The following is a 20,896-nucleotide window of genomic DNA, read 5'->3' as shown; positions in this document are numbered from 1 at the left end:
TTATATGATAGGAACAATATCATATACGTCACTAAATTGATGACGAGGTGTTTGGCAACTTGACACAATTCATTAAAGTCTTTGTATTAATTATATGATAGGGACAATACCATATCATATGCGTCACTAAATTGATGACGAGGTGTTTGGCAACTTGACAAAATTCATTAAAGTCTTTGTATTAATTATATGATAGGGACAATATCATATGCGTCACTAAATTGATGACGAGGTGTTTGGCAACTTGACACAATTCATTAAAGTCTTTATATCAAAAATTATATGATAGGGACAATAGCATATGCGTCACTAAATTGATAACGAGGTGTTTGGCAACTTGATACAATTCTTTAAAGTCTTTATATCAAAAATTATATGATAGGAACAATATCATAAGCGTCACTAAATTGATGACGAGGTGTTTGGCAACTTGACACAATTCTTTAACGTCTTTATATCAAAAATTATATGATAGGGACAATATGGGACAATTGATAGAATTCTTTAAAGTCTTTATATCAAAAATTATATGATAGGGACAATATCATATGCGTCACTAAATTGATGACGAGGTGTTTGGCTACAGGAAAAATCATTTATTTATCGAATCATCAAGCAAAGGATAAGCTTCAGTGGATCGCAGTATGGCAGCTGCTCAACCACTTACAACACCTTGCCTGTTACAAATGTCGTTTACAATTGATTCTATGCTTTGTCATTGTATTAAATAATGCTTTTATATGTAACTAGCGCGGCATCAGGTTATCGAAGATCCTCCTAATTTACTATGTTACAAATTACATTGGCATCCCATCCATTGTCGTTTATAAAATCAATTATAAACTTTAAATGGTTTAGAAGCCATACAATGCAAATTGCCCCTTATTTATCATTGCAGTCCAGCACGGATACGACCTTCAGGCATAATCCAACGGACGTAGCGTCATACCACTGTTCGCTCGAACAAGTATTGTGCCATTGGTCCGTACCTGCGGTTCCTCTCGTACTACGCAGGAATGCTGTCTCAAAAACGTTTTGTCATTAGTAGGGTAAAACTAACCTGTCTCACGACGGTCTAAACCCAGCTCACGTTCCCTTGCATGGGTGAACAATCCAACGCTTGGTGAATTTTGCTTCACAATGATAGAAAGAGCCGACATCGAAGGATCAAAAAGCGACGTCGCTATGAACGCTTGGCCGCCACAAGCCAGTTATCCCTATGGTAACTTTTCTGACACCTCTTGTTAAAAACTCTTTAAACCAAAAGGATCGATAGGCCGAGCTTTTGCTGTCCCTGTGTGTACTGAACACCGAGATCAAGTCAGCATTTGCCCTTTTGCTCTATGTGTGGTTTCTGTCCGCACTGAGCTGGCCTTGGGACACCTCCGTTATTATTTGAGAGATGTACCGCCCCAGTCAAACTCCCTACCTGGCAATGTCCTTGAATTGGATCATACCTGAGTAATATGAGTTATAAAAAATCTCCCACTTATTCTACACCTCTTATGTCTCCTTACACTGCCAGATTAGAGTCAAGCTCAAAAGGGTCTTCTTTCCCCGCTAATTATTCCAAGCCCGTTCCCTTGGCTGTGGTTTCGCTAGATAGTAGATAGGGACAACGACGACTTTTCAGATCTCTCCGAACTTGTTTTAAGTGGCGTGTTCCACACTGAAGGGATTACAACCACGACACCCTGAACACCCACAAGTGGTGCATGTATCAACATGGTGTATGTGTCTGGATACGCCAGACAAGCGTCCCGGACTAGAAGCTATAGCTATGTACATAGCGACCACCCCGGTAGGAATTCGAAAGAGAGGCTCGGTGGGCCTCCTCCTTTTGCTCCTACAAGCAGGGTTAGAGGGACCTATGGCTATATTAGTCGCCTCTTACGACAAGCAATAGCGGACTGTGGAAGTATTCTCGCCCGCTAACCACACGGCGAAGTTGTTGGGCTAAATACCCCTCCTCCTACGGAACACTTCGTCCGCAAACACTGCCAGCCGTTGAGTCCTCTGTTGATCTTCCAGGATTCTATCGAAGGTCCAAGTCCATCGAGGTTCCGCAAATCTGCATATAGGGGGCAAGCGTTTTTATATCAAAAATTATATGATAGGGACAATATCATATGCGTCACTAAATTGATGACGAGGTGTTTGGCAACTTGACACAATTCATTAAAGTCTTTATATTAATTATATGATAGGGACAATATCATATGCGTCACTAAATTGATGACGAGGAATTTGGCAACTTGATAGAATTCTTTAAAGTCTTTATATCAAAAATTATATGATAGGGACAATATCATATGCGTCACTAAATTGATGACGAGGTGTTTGGCAACTTGACGCAATTCATTAAAGTCTTTATATTAATTATATGATAGGGACAATATCATATGCGTCACTAAATTGATGACGAGGTATTTGGCAACTTGATACAATTCTTTAAAGTCTTTATATCAAAAATTATATGATAGTGACAATATCATATGCGTCACTAAATTGATGACGAGGTGTTTGGCAACTTGATACAATTCTTTAAAGTCTTTATATCAAAAACTATATGATAGGGACAATAGCATATGCGTCACTAAATTGATGACGAGGTATTTGGCAACTTGATAGAATTCTTTAAAGTCTTTATATCAAAAATTATATGATAGGGACAATATCATATGCGTCACTAAATTGATGACGAGGTGTTTGGCAACGTGAAACAATTCATTAAAGTCTTTATATTAATTATATGATAGGGACAATATCATATGCGTCACTAAATTGATGACGAGGTATTTGGCAACTTGATAGAATTCTTTAAAGTCTTTATATCAAAATTATATGATAGGGACAATATCATATGCGTCACTAAATTGATGACGAGGTGTTTGGCTACAGGAAAAATCATTTATTTATCGAATCATCAAGCAAAGGATAAGCTTCAGTGGATCGCAGTATGGCAGCTGCTCAACCACTTACAACACCTTGCCTGTTACAAAAGTCGTTTACAATTGATTCTAGGCTTTGTCATTGTATTAAATAATGCTTTTATATGTAACTAGCGCGGCATCAGGTTATCGAAGATACTCCTAATTTACTATGTTACAAATTACATTGGCATCACATCCATTGTCGTTTATAAAATAAATTATAAACTTTAAATGGTTTAGAAGCCATACAATGCAAATTGCCCCTTATTTATCATTGCAGTCCAGCACGGATACGACCTTAGAGGCGTTCAGGCATAATCCAACGGACGTAGCGTCATACCACTGTTCGCTCGAACAAGTATTGTGCCATTGGTTCGTACCTGCGGTTCCTCTCGTACTACGCAGGAATGCTGTCGCAACAACGTTTTGTCATTAGTAGGGTAAAACTAACCTGTCTCACGACGGTCTAAACCCAGCTCACGTTCCCTTGCATGGGTGAACAATCCAACGCTTGGTGAATTTTGCTTCACAATGATAGGAAGAGCCGACATCGAAGGATCAAAAAGCGACGTCGCTATGAACGCTTGGCCGCCACAAGCCAGTTATCCCTATGGTAACTTTTCTGGCACCTCTTGTTAAAAACTCTTTAAACCAAAAGGATCGATAGGCCGAGCTTTTGCTGTCCCTGTGTGTACTGAACACCGAGATCAAGTCAGCATTTGCCCTTTTGCTCTATGTGTGGTTTCTGTCCGCACTGAGCTGGCCTTGGGACACCTCCGTTATTATTTGAGAGATGTACCGCCCCAGTCAAACTCCCTACCTGGCAATGTCCTTGAATTGGATCATACCTGAGTAATATGAGTTATACCAAATTTTCAAATCAAAAATACATAAATGCATCGTTTTATTAAAGAATTTGTTTGCGATTATATAACAAACTCGTGATACTTTGATCAAGAAGCTTGCATCAAAACCCAATACCATAAGATATAATAAATATATCCGTATAATGGCTAGGAAATGATACACGTTCCATTTAATCAAGTAAGTAAGGAAACAATAAGAGTAGTGGTATTTCATTGACGATACCAAACCGAGGTCTAATATCTCCCACTTATTCTACACCTCTTATGTCTCCTTACACTGCCAGATTAGAGTCAAGCTCAAAAGGGTCTTCTTTCCCCGCTAATTATTCCAAGCCCGTTTCCTTGGCTGTGGTTTCGCTAGATAGTAGATAGGGACAACGACGACTTTTCAGATCTCTCCGAACTTGTTTTAAGTGGCGTGTTCCACACTGAAGGGATTACAACCACGACACCCTGAACACCCACAAGTGGTGCATGTATCAACATGGTGTATGTGTCTGGATACGCCAGACAAGCGTCCCGGACTAGAAGCTATAGCAATGTGCATAGCGACCACCCCGGTAGCAATTCGAGTACTTGCTTGCCGGGCAAGCACTCCCCCTTGCTGAGGAGCGAGATCTACCTAAAATCTCTACTGATCTCAGGGTCACAGCACCCGAGTTTTGCGCAACCAGCACCGTAACTCAAACGTCGAACACGAAGGCTCTACCCGCGATATGGGTACCAACCAAAGCCACCATGATACTCCCACCAGGGGGCCTACCTCAATGTGCAGTCTTGGATAGCTGCACAACCCGTGGTACCGAAAGAGAGGCTCGGTGGGCCTCCTCCTTTTGCTCCGACAAGCAGGGTTAGAGGGACCTATGGCTATATTAGTCTCCTCTTACGACAAGCAATAGCGGACTGTGGAAGTATTCTCGCCCGCTAACCACACGGCGAAGTTGTTGGGCTAAATACCCCTCCTCCTACGGAACACTTCGTCCGCAAACACTGCCAGCCGTTGAGTCCTCTGTTGATCTTCCAGGATTCTATCGAAGGTCCAGTTTTCGCCAAGGCGCTGCACTCCAAGTCCATCGAGGTTCCGCAAATCTGCATATAGGGGGCAAGCGCACAATATGTGCATCCAGTCCTCATATGGATCTCCACAAGCGCAAGCAGTGGTATCGCTGAGGGCTCTCCCTTGCAAAAATGCATTAAACGACCCGTGACCTGTCAGCAGGTAAGACGTCCTCATCGAGAATCCAAATCTTGGATCCCGATAGGCGAGAGTGACATATGGGATGAATTTATGCGTCACCCGTCCTGGTTCGCTGTCATCATCCCATCTGTTCTGCCAACACTGCAGTAAGCACTCTTCTAGGCGAGTCTTCCTCTGCTTCCAGCTTAGACAGACGTAGAGTCCCCGTCGTATAGCCAGTCGTTCTCCTCCAGCGGGTATCCACGCTTCAGCTTGTATTTGACCGCTAAAAACTTAGCAGCCAAGTCAAGCGGGGGAGCTCCACCAAGTACCTCCACCTCCAGGAGGCTAGTCGGCTAGCAGGAGGCTAGTCGTCTCCGGGCGGCTACTTGTTCGGCGGTGTCATACCATACCGGGGCACCAAACAGCACACAAGGTGCCATGAGTCCGTCATATATGGTCCGCCTGGCTCGAGGACTGAAGCCCCAGTCGGCTCGAAGCACACGCGCCAATGCTCCAACGACTCCGGTCATCCGCTGGCGAAGCGAAGCTATGTGCGTGAGGAATTTCATTCCTTCACTGACCGTGATGCCAAGGTACCGACAGCTACGCACATACGGAAGGTTCGCTCCAGCAAACCTCACCGTAGGCGCACGTCTCAAGGCACCTTTCAGCAGCATTATTACCGTCTTGCTGGTCGAGACGGCAACGCCAACTTCCGCTCCCCACGCTTCTATGATGGACATCAGCTGTGCTCCTTTTTCCTCTAGCATAGCTCGGGAATTTCCCTCGACGAGAAGCAGCAAGTCATCCGCGTATGCACTCAGCTGGCAATACGGCTGGAGACGCTGAAGCAGTACATCCATCAGTATGTCCCAGATAAATGGGCCACTGATTGACCCCTGCGGGCAGCCTCTAGTTACCGGTACTTCCACAGTACCGGAACTGCTTCGGATCACTGCTCTTCGGCCGGAGAAAAAGCTCTGCCACAAGCCCATCTCCCGGCATCCCAAGTCGGCTAGTTGGCGGAGTGCAGCACTCCATTCGACGTTGTCGAATGCTCCTTTGAAGTCCACGAATGTGCCGAGCACGTATTGCGCCGGGATGGCACAAACACTGCTCTTCACGTGTCTCCAAGCATCCTCCACACATCGTCCTTGGCGAAATCCAAACTGCCATCTGCAGCCTTCCGGAAGAACTTCTCTCACACGATTCACCATGATGGCCTCGAGCACCTTACCAAAGACTGGCAGCAAGCATATTCCTCTATATGAGGAGGGCTCACACTTGTCCTTATGTGGCCCTTTGAGCAGCGAGACAACTCGTGGGCACTTCCACTCGGCGGGAAAGTATCCTAATCGGATGCATCGGGAAAACAACGATGCTAGGTGCTCGGGTATGGCGCGCCAGACTGCCTTGCAGATAGTGCCATTGATGCCGTCCAAGCCGGGAGAGCGCCTGCTCTTCAACCGGGCAACACATGCATCAACCTCGAATACTTGGAGGGCCGGTGGGACTTCCTCCGCGATGGCAGTCGGTGCTTCGGACTCCGCAACTGGGAAGAAATTGCGGAGGAGCACTCGTGCACAGTCACCCCAATCAGTGATGAGCTCGCCATTCACGCGGAGGCACCCAATCTCCGTGCACTTTCTGCGGCCTCGGCAAATCTTGTAGACGCGCCCCCATGGGTCGTCGGCATGATCTCCCACGAAGCGTTTCCAGTCATCCATTTTCGCCCTCCCAATGAGCTTCTTGTAGTTGGCTGAGGCCCGCCTCAGCTCGACCACTACACGCTCTATAGCGGCACCGTCATCACGACGCCTTCCATCTTGGAGTAGGCGACGAAGTCTCCGGACTTCGCGCCTTGCAGCGCAGAGGTCGGCAGTCCACCAACGTTCTCTCCTGTTGGGCGATCGAATCGACTTTCTTCCCAGCGCAATATCGCATACATTATGTACTATACTGCGCAGGGTCGACACTTGCTGGTCCAACGGCGACTCTGAGAAGTTTTCCGGAAGTTCGGCTGCTCTACTCACCATTTCCTCCTTGAACAATCGCCAACGTGCATTGGAGAAGTTCCAGGACGGCACAGGAGCTATGCTCTCAACTGCGCGCGCGGTAGTTGGTTCGGCCACAACAGTAATGATGTTGAGGTCACTCCATTCCCACTCGTCCGCACTGGCGGCAAACATTGTCCTTCTGCCGGCATTCGCTGACCTTGTGGTCGAAACCCACGCATCTGTGGCAGGCGTATGTGCGGACCTGTGCTCGGCATCGGAATGAGAACCACTTGATGTAGACACGACCTACATCAAGCTTCGCCATCGCCCGGTCGTCTACCTCTAGCGTCACATTTACTGTGGCGCCGTCAGTTACCGACCACGCCTTGGTCAGCAGGTGCACGGACTTCTTAAACTGGGACATAGTCATTTCGCTGTCGAAGTTATTTCCATGGAGCTCCTGCATGAATTCCTCAGGGCCGATAGCTGTGTCGACGTCATAGACGACGACCTTCGGCTTCTCGGCCGCATTTCGTGCCACATTTAGCCCAACTTCAGCGAACCTCTTTGATGCTACCACCTTCTGCAGCTCTCCAACTGAAGGAGTACGAATGATCGCACCACCACCTCGGCGGAGCTCACGTACCTCATGTACTCTGACTCCGAGGGAGGGTGCAACCATCGTTCGCACCTTTTCCGCTATAGCTTTCCCCGATAGCGCAGGGTCGCCGCACTTCACCACCGCTGACCACGTCTCGCGAACCTTGGTGGTCCGCGGGGCAGCGATGGGTGCAACCTGCGACATCTGGGGAGCATTGGCGGCCGTAATCTTCAACGGATTCGACGACGGCGGCGGCGGTGGCGGCATAGCGAGCCGCGTCTCCAGTTCTCCACACCGGAGCATTAACGCCAACACCAGCTCATCGTAGCGGCTGATAGCATACGAGAGCTCTTCCGTGTCCACTTCTCCTAGGCTGCGGAAGCTGGTTCTCACCATGCGCTGGGTGGCCGACAGCTCTGCCATCATAGCTGCTTGCCCAGCACGGGCGGCAGCGGTAGCGGCAGTGGCAGTGGTGGCAACAATTTTAGCAGCAGTGGAAACGGCGAAGGCAGCAGTGTGGTCGGCAGCAGGGGCAGCAGTAGGATCAGCAGCGGTGGCAGCAGCGTGGGGGGGGGGCAGCATCGATGGCAGCGTTTGCCGTAGCCGCCCGGGCGTCCTCCAGCGACGAAAACGCCTCCTCCAGTACACCAACGGGTTCTGGCACTCCATTCGATGCCAGGGCAACCAATTTCGCCTGCGTCGGCGCCGAGCTCTTAGAGGCCAGATGGCTTCTGCGCCTGCCTCGTCTGGACTTCCTCGAGGCACTACTTCCGCTCAAGGCACTCGCGCTGCTGTCGCTCTCCATCGGCATAACTCCGATGGTGGCTCCTCCTACCGTCGACGCCAGCAACCGTATGCTCGTTTGCTCAGTGACAAAAGGTGGATGCTCCAGAGCTCCACCTATCGGTAGAGTCTGGTAGCACTAAAACTGTCCCTAGACACAAACCCTAGTAGTGACTGCCACCAATAAGCTTTTTGACAGCTGCTCAAAAAGCTTACTCGAAAAACTTACTCGTAAGCTCGCCTCGCAGCACGTGCGGAGTGGAAAATTTCCAATAGTTTATTGTTAATAATTTCCAAACCGCTTGTTTTTAACACTCGACAATTTTCGCTCGACTTACGCGGAGCACTAAATCACCGATTTAATTACTTTCCAAACAAGGAAAACTTAGTTATTCGCAATCTGTACACGAGCGCAACGAAAACACGTCCGTCGTTAATCCATTCATGCGCGGCATCAGGTGATCGAAGATCCTCCTAATGTACTATGTTACAAATAACATTGACATCACATCCATTGTAAAAAAATATAAACTTTAAATGGTTTAGAAGCCATACATCGCAAATTGCCCCTTATTTATCATTGCAGTCCAGCACGGATACGACCTTAGAGGCGTTCAGGCATAATCCAACGGACGTAGCGTCATACCACTTTTCGCTCAAACAAGTATTGTGCCATTGGTCCGTACCTGCGGTTCCTCTCGTACTACGCAGGAATGCTGTCGCAACAACGATTTGTCATTAGTAGGGTAAAACTAACCTGTCTCACGACGGTCTAAACCCAGCTCACGTTCCCTTGCATGGGTGAACAATCCAACGCTTGGTAAATTTTGCTTCACAATGATAGGAAGAGACGACATCGAAGGATCAAAAAGCGACGTCGCTATGAACGCTTGGCCGCCACAAGCCAGTTATCCCTATGGTAACTTTTCTGACACCTCTTGTTAAAAACTCTTTAAACCAAAAGGATCGATAGGCCGAGCTTTTGCTGTCCCTGTGTGTACTGAACACCGAGATCAAGTCAGCATTTGCCCTTTTGCTCTATGTGTGGTTTCTGTCCGCACTGAGCTGGCCTTGGGACACCTCCGTTATTATTTGAGAGATGTACCGCCCCAGTCAAACTCCCTACCTGTCAATGTCCTTGAATTGGATCATACCTGAGTAATTGGAGTTATACCAAATTTTCAAATCAAAAATACATAAATGCATCGTTTTATTAAAGAATTTGTTTGCGATTATATAACAAACTCGTGATACTTTGATCAAGAAGCTTGCATCAAAACCCAATACCATAAGATATAATAAATATATCCGTATAATGGCTAGGAAATGATACACGTTCCATTTAATCAAGTAAGTAAGGAAACAATAAGAGTAGTGGTATTTCATTGACGATACCAAACCGAGGTCTAATATCTCCCACTTATTCTACACCTCTTATGTCTCCTTACACTGCCAGATAGAGTCAAGCTCAAAAGGGTCTTCTTTCCCCGCTAATTATTCCAAGCCCGTTCCCTTGGCTGTGGTTTCGCTAGATAGTAGATAGGGACAACGACGACTTTTCAGATCTCTCCGAACTTGTTTTACGTGGCGTGTTCCACACTGAAGGGATTACAACCACGACACCCTGAACACCCACAAGTGGTGCATGTATCAACATGGTGTATGTGTCTGGATACGCCAGACAAGCGTCCCGGACTAGAAGCTATAGATAGGGACAGTAGAATCTCGTTAATCCATTCATGCGCGTCACTAATTAGATGACGAGGCATTTGGCTATTTTTTTTTTTTTTTGATCGCGGAGGTATGGAAATCTATCGAAAGATACTAGGGCTGCCAACACTGCGTGTGGTCAGTTTTCCTAGCATGCACGATTCATTGCTCTATCTGAACCGAAGTTCCGCAACGCCTACGTACTAAAACCATCCTCATAGCCATTTGTATATAACCATTATTTTGCGATGTTTATGCCTTTATTGATGTTATGCCAAGACAGCAAGCAAATGATTTGAACCAAACGTTTTAGCTAAGTCCAATCACGGGAAAACCCGCTCAGGTACATGAACTGTTTAAAACAACCGAGACTGCCTCTCATAACCTGGACGCTAATGATATGACTATCATATTTGCTGAGGAGACCCTTGCTATCAATCTTTTAACGGATTGACCACTCCAGATCCCCCTCCAGTTCAGGGTGGCAGAATGGAATTCAATGTCACCTGCGGCTTCGAATCTGCGACGCAATTCAGTTCGTATGTCCGGTCTGTCGTATCTATTGATTTTGCGCTGGTGTGCATCATCCATAGAGTGTCCGTCTGTCACAATTTGTATGTCGATCACATCAATGTGATCTTGTCGTAGTGCCACCAGGTCCGGTTTATTAAGGCCGGATTCGCACTGCAGACTTGGTTCAACAATGACCACGCAGCCTCTCTCCTCAAGTCCCCGCTTGATTCGATTTACTACGCAGTTGTGTCTAGCTACGCGCCTCCCATGCGATCGGTAACATTTTTGCATTATGTGGTTTGTTGTTTCGGGAGCGTCACATCCTGCACGACACTGTCGTTCCAATTCGTGCCTTCCCCTTGTAGTACGAGACTTCGTGGGTAGGGCATTTATCCGCAGACGAATACCGTCTATATATTCCTTTCCTGTTAGTAAACGCGTGGGTTGATTAACCCACCCGTGTTGCGGTCCCCAATGGCCTATTCACGGAGTCCGCTACCATCAACTGAGAGGTACAATTTGTTCGCCCAATATTTTTCTATTGCCGGACGCGATAACAATTCATTTTGTTCTGCCAATAATCTATCTCGGGCCCGTTGTTTTTCGGCTTCGAGGAAAGAGCTGGCTACCTCGTTTTGCGTGAGGTGAGGCCATTTAATGTTACTCAATCGGCTTAGCCTTAACATTGGAGCTACCCATCTTAGTGATGGAATTCCGAGACCTCCACTTTTTGGGGGTGCATGAATGAATGCTATCGGCACATCCAGCGGAAGATTTAGCCATCTTCGCACATAATATCTTATTAGTTTGTCAGTTTTTCGTAGGACGCCTATCGTCACACTCCCAAGGGCTAACTTGTGATAGAGCTGTGGGATAAGGACAGTCCTAAGGGCGAACATCCTCTGTTGTGGTTTGAGGGGGCCTTTGTCAATCTTTGTAGCTTTGGACCAATGTCCTCGGCCGGATTGCATCGAACCCTCCCGGTTGCAGTGAAGTTGATGCCTAAGTACTTCCACTCGTCCGTTCGCTTCAGTGATGGAATCTCCCTTGAGCCTACGTAGAAGCTCTGTGCCTCTAGCACGGTACACTTCTGTTTCGGCTGGCCCTTAATGCCAACGGTAAAGCATTTGTCGGCATTAAGTTTGAGGCCGACGAGAGATAGAAAATCCAGCGTTTTGTCCAACAATACTTGAAGTCCCATTCGAGTTTCAGCAAATAGTACCAAATCATCTGCAAACGCGGCCGCGTTAGTAATGGCATTTCCGACTTTGGTACCAATTTCGCTGGGTAGGTTTCTAAGTAACCTGTCCATTACCAAGTTAAATAGAATAGGAGACAAAGGGTCACCCTGCTTCACTCCTCTGGCAGGGACGAATTCCTCTGAACTCCAACCGTCCCCATTGAGACTGGTACCGCCACCCTCGTACGTATTCTGTACGTAGTCAACGAAGCCCTTTGGCGCACCATAAGCACGTAAGGTGTCATATATAGATGCATGCGATAAAGAATCGAATGCCTTGCTTACATATAAATTTGCTATGTAGCAAGATCTAAAGTGCTTATGGCTATGCCTCAAGACTAAGTCAACTATCGTCGCATTATCGGCACATCCGTCGGTAGGTAAGAAGCCACGCTGGCGCGGGTCCCAATTGATTGATGAGTTCAACCGGGTTGCCAATATTGCATTTAGCTGTCTTACCAGGACTGAAGGCACCGATATTGGACGAAAGTCTTGCGGTCGCTTCGCCGTCACCGTCTTCGGGATGAAGACCAGTCGGATAGAGTGTGGTAGATTACCGCACCATAGAATTAGGTTCATTATTCGCAACATAATACCTGACGGCACCTCCCTGGCAGATTTTGGAGTTATCCCGTCAGGCCCCGGAGATGAAGATAATGAGATTCTTGACGCCCGAAGGTCATGCTCCGTAATAGCAGACCAAATCCTCTCAAGCGAGTGATCCATTTGTATCACTTCTCCACTGCAAGAGCTTGGGCTAGGCTGAGTCATTACTTCTCTCCAGTAGGGAACCATTACTTCTTGGCTTGGCATTACCGACTCATCAGTTCCATTTAGCAAGGACTTCTTCCTTTATGCTTATCCCAGTTACGCTGGATGACAGCATACTGCTGCCTTCTGCTTTCTCTCCTATTCCGAGGTCTCCGAGGAGGCCTCGTCAGCGTGTCTCGTACCATACACCCTGTGCCGGAAAAATTCCCAAGAGATATAGCGATAAGCATTGGAGAGTGATTTCCTTTCCCTCGAGCTCTGCCCTGTCAATGATCGTTTGTAGCTCTTGGGCTCTCCATTTGGAATGGCATTCTACGGGGCTATACCCACGCAGTTTCCGCAAAATTTCCCTGTTCTACTGTTCGAAGGGAGTGATTGGAGTTGTTTCTGATGTTGTTACTTGGTGGTTTTGCTCACTTCTACTAGGGCGGCGCCTTATGGTTAGATTTGCAACTTCCGGGACGAGAGCAGATTGCCCTCTTATCTGCTCTATTTTCTCCTTATAATCGCCCCTCTGTCTTAGCTTTTTGATGGCTTCGACGCTGCGGTTTGCAAAATACACCGCTAGTTGCTTGTTCATGTGTTTATGTCCATTTGCTGTGAGCTCAACCTCCTTTCTCGCCATCATCCACTTCTCTTCCTCACTCCACCTTGCCTTTATATCGATACGTCGACGTTCTTCATCAAGTTCGTCTGGGTGCCGAGATCGCATGTGAACACAGAGTCCTCTCTTGCTGTTAAAGGACCGTCCACATACTGTGCAGGGAACCCTAGATAGAGTAGCCGCTGCGTTTGGTTCATATTGGTCCTCCGGGAAGATATCCACGGGGGGTCGGGTCGTCATCAGATTGTGTAAAGTTATCCGAGGCTCGTTATTTGTGTTTGTAGTACCAATATGAATAAATTTCCTCTGGGGAACCAACCCATCGGAAAAGTTTTGCCGCTCAAATTAGCTGCTAAACAAGTTTAGCATTACCGGGGACCACCACGAGGAGGTTTTGAGTCGACTTGAGTAAAGGAGAGACTTGTGAGTTACAGAGTACCATTCCCTTTCCGCACATCATATGATATGACTTACGAATTACAGAAAAATACTCCCCCTCTGCTCGCAAATACCCCTGATCCCCATAGTTATAGTTATAGTCATAGTTACTCCCGCCGTTGACCCGCGCTTACTTGAATTTCTTCACTTTGACATTCAGAGCACTGGGCAGAAATCACATTGTGTCAACACCCGCTAGGGCCATCACAATGCTTTGTTTTAATTAGACAGTCGGATTCCCCAAGTCCGTGCCAGTTCTGAATTGATTGTTAATTGATAATCGTTATAATTGATAAGAACTAATTGGTTTAACCCAAATAGTATTCTTAAAAATTTTAGCAAGAAAGTTCCACAATTGGCTACGTAACTAAACTATCCGGGGAACAAGTAACTAACATAAATGCTAGAAACTCTATTTACCCAGAACGAGCACATAAACCATGTTATTGTTTCCCAATCAAGCCCGACTATCTCAATCTTCAGAGCCAATCCTTATCCCGAAGTTACGGATCTAATTTGCCGACTTCCCTTACCTACATTATTCTATCGACTAGAGACTCTTCACCTTGGAGACCAGCTGCGGATATTGGTACGGCCTGTTGAGAAGTTTGCGTGTCCCCACGGATACTCAACAGGTTACGGAATTGGAACCGTATTCCCTTTCGTTCAAAATTATTCAAGTGTATTAAATTCGCTTTGTTTATATAGTTAGGCATTTTTGTTTTACTTGAAAATTTTCGGCTTTCGCCTTGAACTTAGGACCGACTAACTCGTGATCAACCACTGTTCACACGAAACCCTTCTCCACTTCAGTCTTCCAAGGTCTCATTCGATTATTTGCTACTACCACCAAGATCTGTACCAATGGCAGCTCCATGCAGGCTTACGCCAAACACTTCTACGCATACCATTGTACCTTCCTACTCACTAAAGTTTCAAAATTTATATCACAAGTAATATAAATCATCTACTTTAGCGGTAATGTATAGGTATACAACTTAAGCGCCATCCATTTTAAGGGCTAGTTGCTTCGGCAGGTGAGTTGTTACACACTCCTTAGCGGATTTCGACTTCCATGATCACCGTCCTGCTGTTTTAAGCAACCAACGCCTTTCATGGTATCTGCATGAGTTGTTAATTTGGGCACCGTAACATTACGTTTGGTTCATCCCACAGCGCCAGTTCTGCTTACCAAAAGTGGCCCACTGGGCACATTATATCATAACCTTGAACTTCATATCAAGAAAGTTAAGGTTCTTACCCATTTAAAGTTTGAGAATAGGTTAAGATCGTTTCGACCCTAAGGCCTCTAATCATTCGCTTTACCAGATAAGATTATTTTATATAATATTAAGTATAAGTTCACCATACCAAGTATAGTTCACCATCTTTCGGGTCACAGCATATATGCTCAATGTACGTTCGAGTTAGAGGCATAAATAATATAAATATACATTATACATAACTATATAGAACGCCCCGGGATTGTGTTAATTAGCTATAAATAGCTAAAAAACTAATCCCATTATTAGTCAAGTTATTTACGCTATTAGGTTTACATCCCAATAACTTGCACATATGTTAGACTCCTTGGTCCGTGTTTCAAGACGGGTCCCGAAGGTATCATGAATCTTTCGCATTGTTAATCATACAAGAGCATATAATAAACACAAAAATCAATGATAATTATGCCATTATATAATTCCGAAAAATTAACGCCCTGTAATAATATGCATCTATCAGCACTTTATCAAATTAATAACATTTATTCTGTGTTAAAATGCAAGCAATTTAATTGGAATAAACTATAAGTTATATTTTATGATAAATTTGGGATATGCTAATAGATTACAATGTCCTTATATGGAAAAAATGCACATTATTCTTAATAATATTATTTAAATATTACAATTTTAATGATGAATTTTCCATAACGGATATTCAGGTTCATCGGGCTTAACCTCTAAGCAGTTTCACGTACTGTTTAACTCTCTATTCAGAGTTCTTTTCAACTTTCCCTCACGGTACTTGTTTACTATCGGTCTCATGGTTATATTTAGTTTTAGATGGAGTTTACCACCCACTTAGTGCTGCACTATCAAGCAACACGACTCTTTGGAAACATCATCTAGTAATCATTAACGTTATACGGGCCTGGCACCCTCTATGGGTAAATGGCCTCATTTAAGAAGGACTTAAATCATTAATTTCTCATACTAGAATATTGACGCTCCATACACTGCATCTCACATTTGCCATATAGACAAAGTGACTTAGTGCTGAACTGTTTTCTTTTCGCTCGCCGCTACTAAGAAAATCCTTGTTAGTTTCTTTTCCTCCCCTAATTAATATGCTTAAGTTCAGGGGGTAGTCCCATATGAGTTGAGGTTGTATATATAACTATATTTTGCCATAAATTCTTTATATATAAATGATAAAACAATCAATTAAATTCGTTATAAATAGTTCCAATAGTTCTTGTAAGCAAAGTTATTTTTTATCCATTTAACGAACCAACGAAGAATAATAACAAAACCAAGATTTTTCTTTTTCCGAATCATTAATAAGAGACAATTCTAGATGAAAAATATTTCAATTTTTTATGCTAGACATTTCTCAGTATTATTTGATTGAAAAAGAAAATATTTCTCTTCGTTTTTTACATTCAAATGTGAGATAATGTTTTTCATTTCTTTTTTAATATTATGAATAAAATCATTATTTAATCCAATAATATACCATAGGCTTATAAAAATTTATAAACAACTTAATTAGCATAGTCTTACAACCCTCAACCATATGTAGTCCAAGCAGCACTATAAAATAATTAAAGTACATAACAGCATGGACTGCGATATGCGTTCAAAATGTCGATGTTCATGTGTCCTGCAGTTCACACGATGACGCACAGTTTGCTGCGTTCTTCATCGACCCATGAGCCGAGTGATCCACCGCTTAGAGTTTTATAATTCATTTTTATATAATATCAATATTGTTTTTATTGAAAGAAATTAAAAATACACCATTTTACTGGCATATATCAATTCCTTCAATAAATTTATTTTTATACCTAAAAATAAATGTTGCGATATGTCTTAGTTTCATATAAGCATTATGTATCATAATAATCTGGTTATGGTTTGCTATTTTGGGTGACACATACTGCAAAATTTATATAAAACAATAACCTGATGGATGATAGGTACAAACATTGTATATTTTAGGTTGTTGCATTAGCCAACGTATGCTCATAACATAGATGAACAATACATATTCGCCACGCGTGTATATTATGGTCCATATACACACACACTTATTTCGATTACCACATTCAAAATTATTTTAATTTTAATTCGACTTCTACTTTCAAATTTTGTTTAGTTTCTTCGATTTCCATTTTCGAGAATTTGTTTTTATAGGAAACGCCATTGTAGTAGTAAGTACTGCCACAAATACGCACAACAACATTAATAATGTTAAAGTCTTTTTATGAGGTTGCCAAGCCCCACATATAAAATAAAAGCCATCTTCATTTTATTTTGACTTTAACTTTTGATTCCGTGGAATCATTTTGTAATATTTTTATTTTGGTAAATTGTATTTATTTGTATTATAACAAATGTTTATTAACGATAAGGATATTATACAATAATGATCCTTCCGCAGGTTCACCTACGGAAACCTTGTTACGACTTTTACTTCCTCTAAATAATCAAGTTCGGTCAACTTTTGCGAAACAACCGTAATACGCAAGGCGTCACAGTGATCACGTCCGGAGACCTCACTAAATAATTCAATCGGTAGTAGCGACGGGCGGTGTGTACAAAGGGCAGGGACGTAATCAATGCGAGTTAATGACTCACACTTACTGGGAATTCCAAGTTCATGTGAACAGTTTCAGTTCACAATCCCAAGCATGAAAGTGGTTCAGCGGTTTACCCGGACCTCTCGGTCTAGGAAATACACGTTGATACTTTCATTGTAGCGCGCGTGTAGCCCAGGACATCTAAGGGCATCACAGACCTGTTATTGCTCAATCTCATTATTGCTAGACGCAATTTGTCCATTTAAGAAGCTAGTGTCCTTATAATGGGACAAACCAACAGGTACGGCTCCACTTACATAAACACATTCAAACACAATAAACATTTTACTGCCACCATGAATGAAGGCTACATAAGCTTCAGCACCCTAATCCTGAAGATATCTATTTAATATATTTGAGTCTCGTTCGTTATCGGAATTAACCAGACAAATCACTCCACGAACTAAGAACGGCCATGCACCACCACCCATAGATTCGAGAAAGAGCTATCAATCTGTCTTACACACTTATGTTCGGACCTGGTAAGTTTTCCCGTGTTGAGTCAAATTAAGCCGCAGGCTCCACTCCTGGTGGTGCCCTTCCGTCAATTCCTTTAAGTTTCAGCTTTGCAACCATACTTCCCCGGAGCCCAAAAGCTTTGGTTTCCCGGGAAGCGACTGAGAGAGCCATAAAAGTAGCTACACCCAATTGCTAGCTGGCATCGTTTATGGTTAGAACTAGGGCGGTATCTGATCGCCTTCGAACCTCTAACTTTCGTTCTTGATTAATGAAAACATCTTTGGCAAATGCTTTCGCTTAAGTTAGTCTTACGACGGTCCAAGAATTTCACCTCTCGCGTCGTAATACTAATGCCCCCAAACTGCTTCTATTAATCATTACCTCTTGATCTGAAAACCAATGAAAGCAGAACAGAGGTCTTATTTCATTATCCCATGCACAGAATATTCGGGCATTTGAAGCCTGCTTTAAGCACTCTAATTTGTTCAAAGTAATAGTACCGGCCCACAATAACACTCGTTTAAGAGCACTAGTGCAGGTTTTTAAATAGGAGGAACATATGAAAAAATACAAGTATTTAATCACATATAAGAACTCCACCGGTAATACGCTTACATACATAAAGGTATAGTACTAACCACAATTGTAAGTTGTACTACCCGTATGAAGCACAAGTTCAACTACGAACGTTTTAACCGCAACAACTTTAATATACGCTATTGGAGCTGGAATTACCGCGGCTGCTGGCACCAGACTTGCCCTCCAATTGGTCCTTGTTAAAGGATTTAAAGTGTACTCATTCCAATTACAGGGCCTCGGATATGAGACCTGTATTGTTATTTTTCGTCACTACCTCCCCGAGCTGGGAGTGGGTAATTTACGCGCCTGCTGCCTTCCTTAGATGTGGTAGCCGTTTCTCAGGCTCCCTCTCCGGAATCGAACCCTGATTCCCCGTTACCCGTTGCAACCATGGTAGTCCTAGATACTACCATCAAAAGTTGATAGGGCAGACATTTGAAAGATCTGTCGTCGGTACAAGACCATACGATCTGCATGTTATCTAGAGTTCAACCAATATAACGATCTTGCGATCGCTTGGTTTTAGCCTAATAAAAGCACATGTCCCATAAGGTTCATGTTTTAATTGCATGTATTAGCTCTAGAATTACCACAGTTATCCAAGTAACTGTTAACGATCTAAGGAACCATAACTGATATAATGAGCCTTTTCCAGTTTCACTTTTAATTCGTGTGTACTTAGACATGCATGGCTTAATCTTTGAGACAAGCTTATAACTACTGGCAGGTTCAACCAGAATAATGTTTTTCCTTCATATTCCATTCATATATTTTGAATCGAAATAAGCAATATAATAGATATATAGATTTTTCACTTTATATAATTCCATGATTTTTATTATATTGAATAAAATTCAATATTTCGCCTTTTCTTTTTTTTTTTATATTTTCAGCGCCTGTGGGTGCTGTCATTTTATTGTACTCTGATTTTGTTTTAAAATATATAGTTACAATTTTTGGCATTTTACAACTTTGGATCGGCGGCAATTGTGCGCGCCAAGGTTATGAGAGCTATTTAAGAATTTCAATTTCGAGGAAAATTTTTGATTTGCTTGGCGGCAGTTATACGCGCAATGATTTGAATTGGAATCTACGACTTAGGATTTTACGTTAAGTTAGCCTTAGTTTATGGTAGTTACAATTTTTATAAGTAGTGGTAGTTTAGGTAGTAGTTTTAATAGTACGAAGAAAATTTGTAGTATTATGGGGAAAGATTTTGAGTGGATGTATATTCTAAAACTGAATTGTTGTGGCATAGGATTCCAGAGATGAGACTCTAGCTGATGGCGGCGACGACGAGCAGTTGCTATCATCCGAGGAGATAGATAGCACTGTTGCCCATCCTTCACTTTGGTCTCCATTATGTCCGTCCATTTTCTATGTTGCGTTCCGTCTTGTTCACTTTGGGTAGCTGTTTCACTGGCGCCTCTGCCGGATTTTTAATCACCACTGACGCGCCTTTCTGGTCGGGAAGCCTAGGCGGGCTATTGGACTTCGATAAATCGGAGGGAAAATAGCACGGCTAGTAATCGGTGTTCTGGCGATTTTCCCGTCAGAATATCCCGATATATCGCTTCGCGTTGGCCGATGTCATTGGTCATTATCAGTAACTGGTCTCACTACTCCAGGGCTTCGATAAATCGGAGGTAAAAGCAACATAGCTGGTAATCGATGTTCTGGCATTTTTCCCGCCAGAAACGTTATCGATACCCTGCTTCGCGTTAGCCGGTATTCCTGGTCATTCTCGGTAGCTGGTCTCACTACTACTTGGAAAAGGGAAAAGTAATCATATGTTAGCTTTGTTGATGTAAATAGTGCTGTAGTTTTCTCCTTTTTGGTGCCGCAAAATAAAATATTATTATTTCTTTCAGCGTCGCTGCTCATCGCGCCACCGCGGAGATGCCATCATGTACCAGGCATCGGCCAATCTGGCCCGTCAGACCTGATGCAAGCGTCCAGTCTGTGGCGGGTGGAAAAATGCGACGCAGTCCAGCGTCGTCTGCAGTAAACGCTACGGTTTGCCAGGAATGCAGTTACATACAAATCTGAAGGGAAAAAAACTGATCCAGATTTCTTTCTTCCAGATTTGAAGCGCTGGTGATTGTTATCCATGATGATTGTCCAATGGTCAGGTAAGGAGTCGGAAAAACAATGATCAGCTGGCTCGCTATAATATTCAGACGTCCGGAAAGAAGGATTTGTCCGCAGGATAATCGACGTCTCATACAACGTACGGCATACCGGCTGGCAAGGAATGCGACTACGTCAGAACCAATCCCTGCTACTGCTGTCGCTGCCGCCGCTGCTGTTGTTGCATTATGGTGGTGGCTGCGTCGCCGCCGCTGTTGCTGCTGGTG

At 44.0% G+C, this 20,896-nt stretch overlaps 2 non-coding genes and 1 pseudogene across 2 annotated transcripts; all 3 read right to left on the bottom strand.

The window, feature by feature from the left end:
- Window positions 1–8,705: 8,705 nt before the first annotated feature.
- LOC117149480 lies at window positions 8,706–16,027 on the bottom strand (annotated as a pseudogene).
- Window positions 16,028–16,421: 394 nt separating this feature from the next.
- Window positions 16,422–16,599, bottom strand: LOC117149478. The gene has a single exon (XR_004460325.1). It is a non-coding gene; the product is annotated as a 5.8S ribosomal RNA (ribosomal RNA).
- Window positions 16,600–17,285: 686 nt separating this feature from the next.
- LOC117149483 lies at window positions 17,286–19,279 on the bottom strand. Its single transcript, XR_004460328.1, has one exon. It is a non-coding gene; the product is annotated as a small subunit ribosomal RNA (ribosomal RNA).
- Between the last annotated feature and the right edge of the window lie 1,617 nt (window positions 19,280–20,896).

This window comes from Drosophila mauritiana, unplaced genomic scaffold (assembly GCF_004382145.1).
Source record: "Drosophila mauritiana strain mau12 unplaced genomic scaffold, ASM438214v1 U_229, whole genome shotgun sequence".
Lineage (NCBI taxonomy): Eukaryota > Metazoa > Arthropoda > Insecta > Diptera > Drosophilidae > Drosophila > Drosophila mauritiana.
Note: the sequence above shows the minus strand (reverse complement) of the source record. Positions and strands in the feature narration are given on the sequence as shown.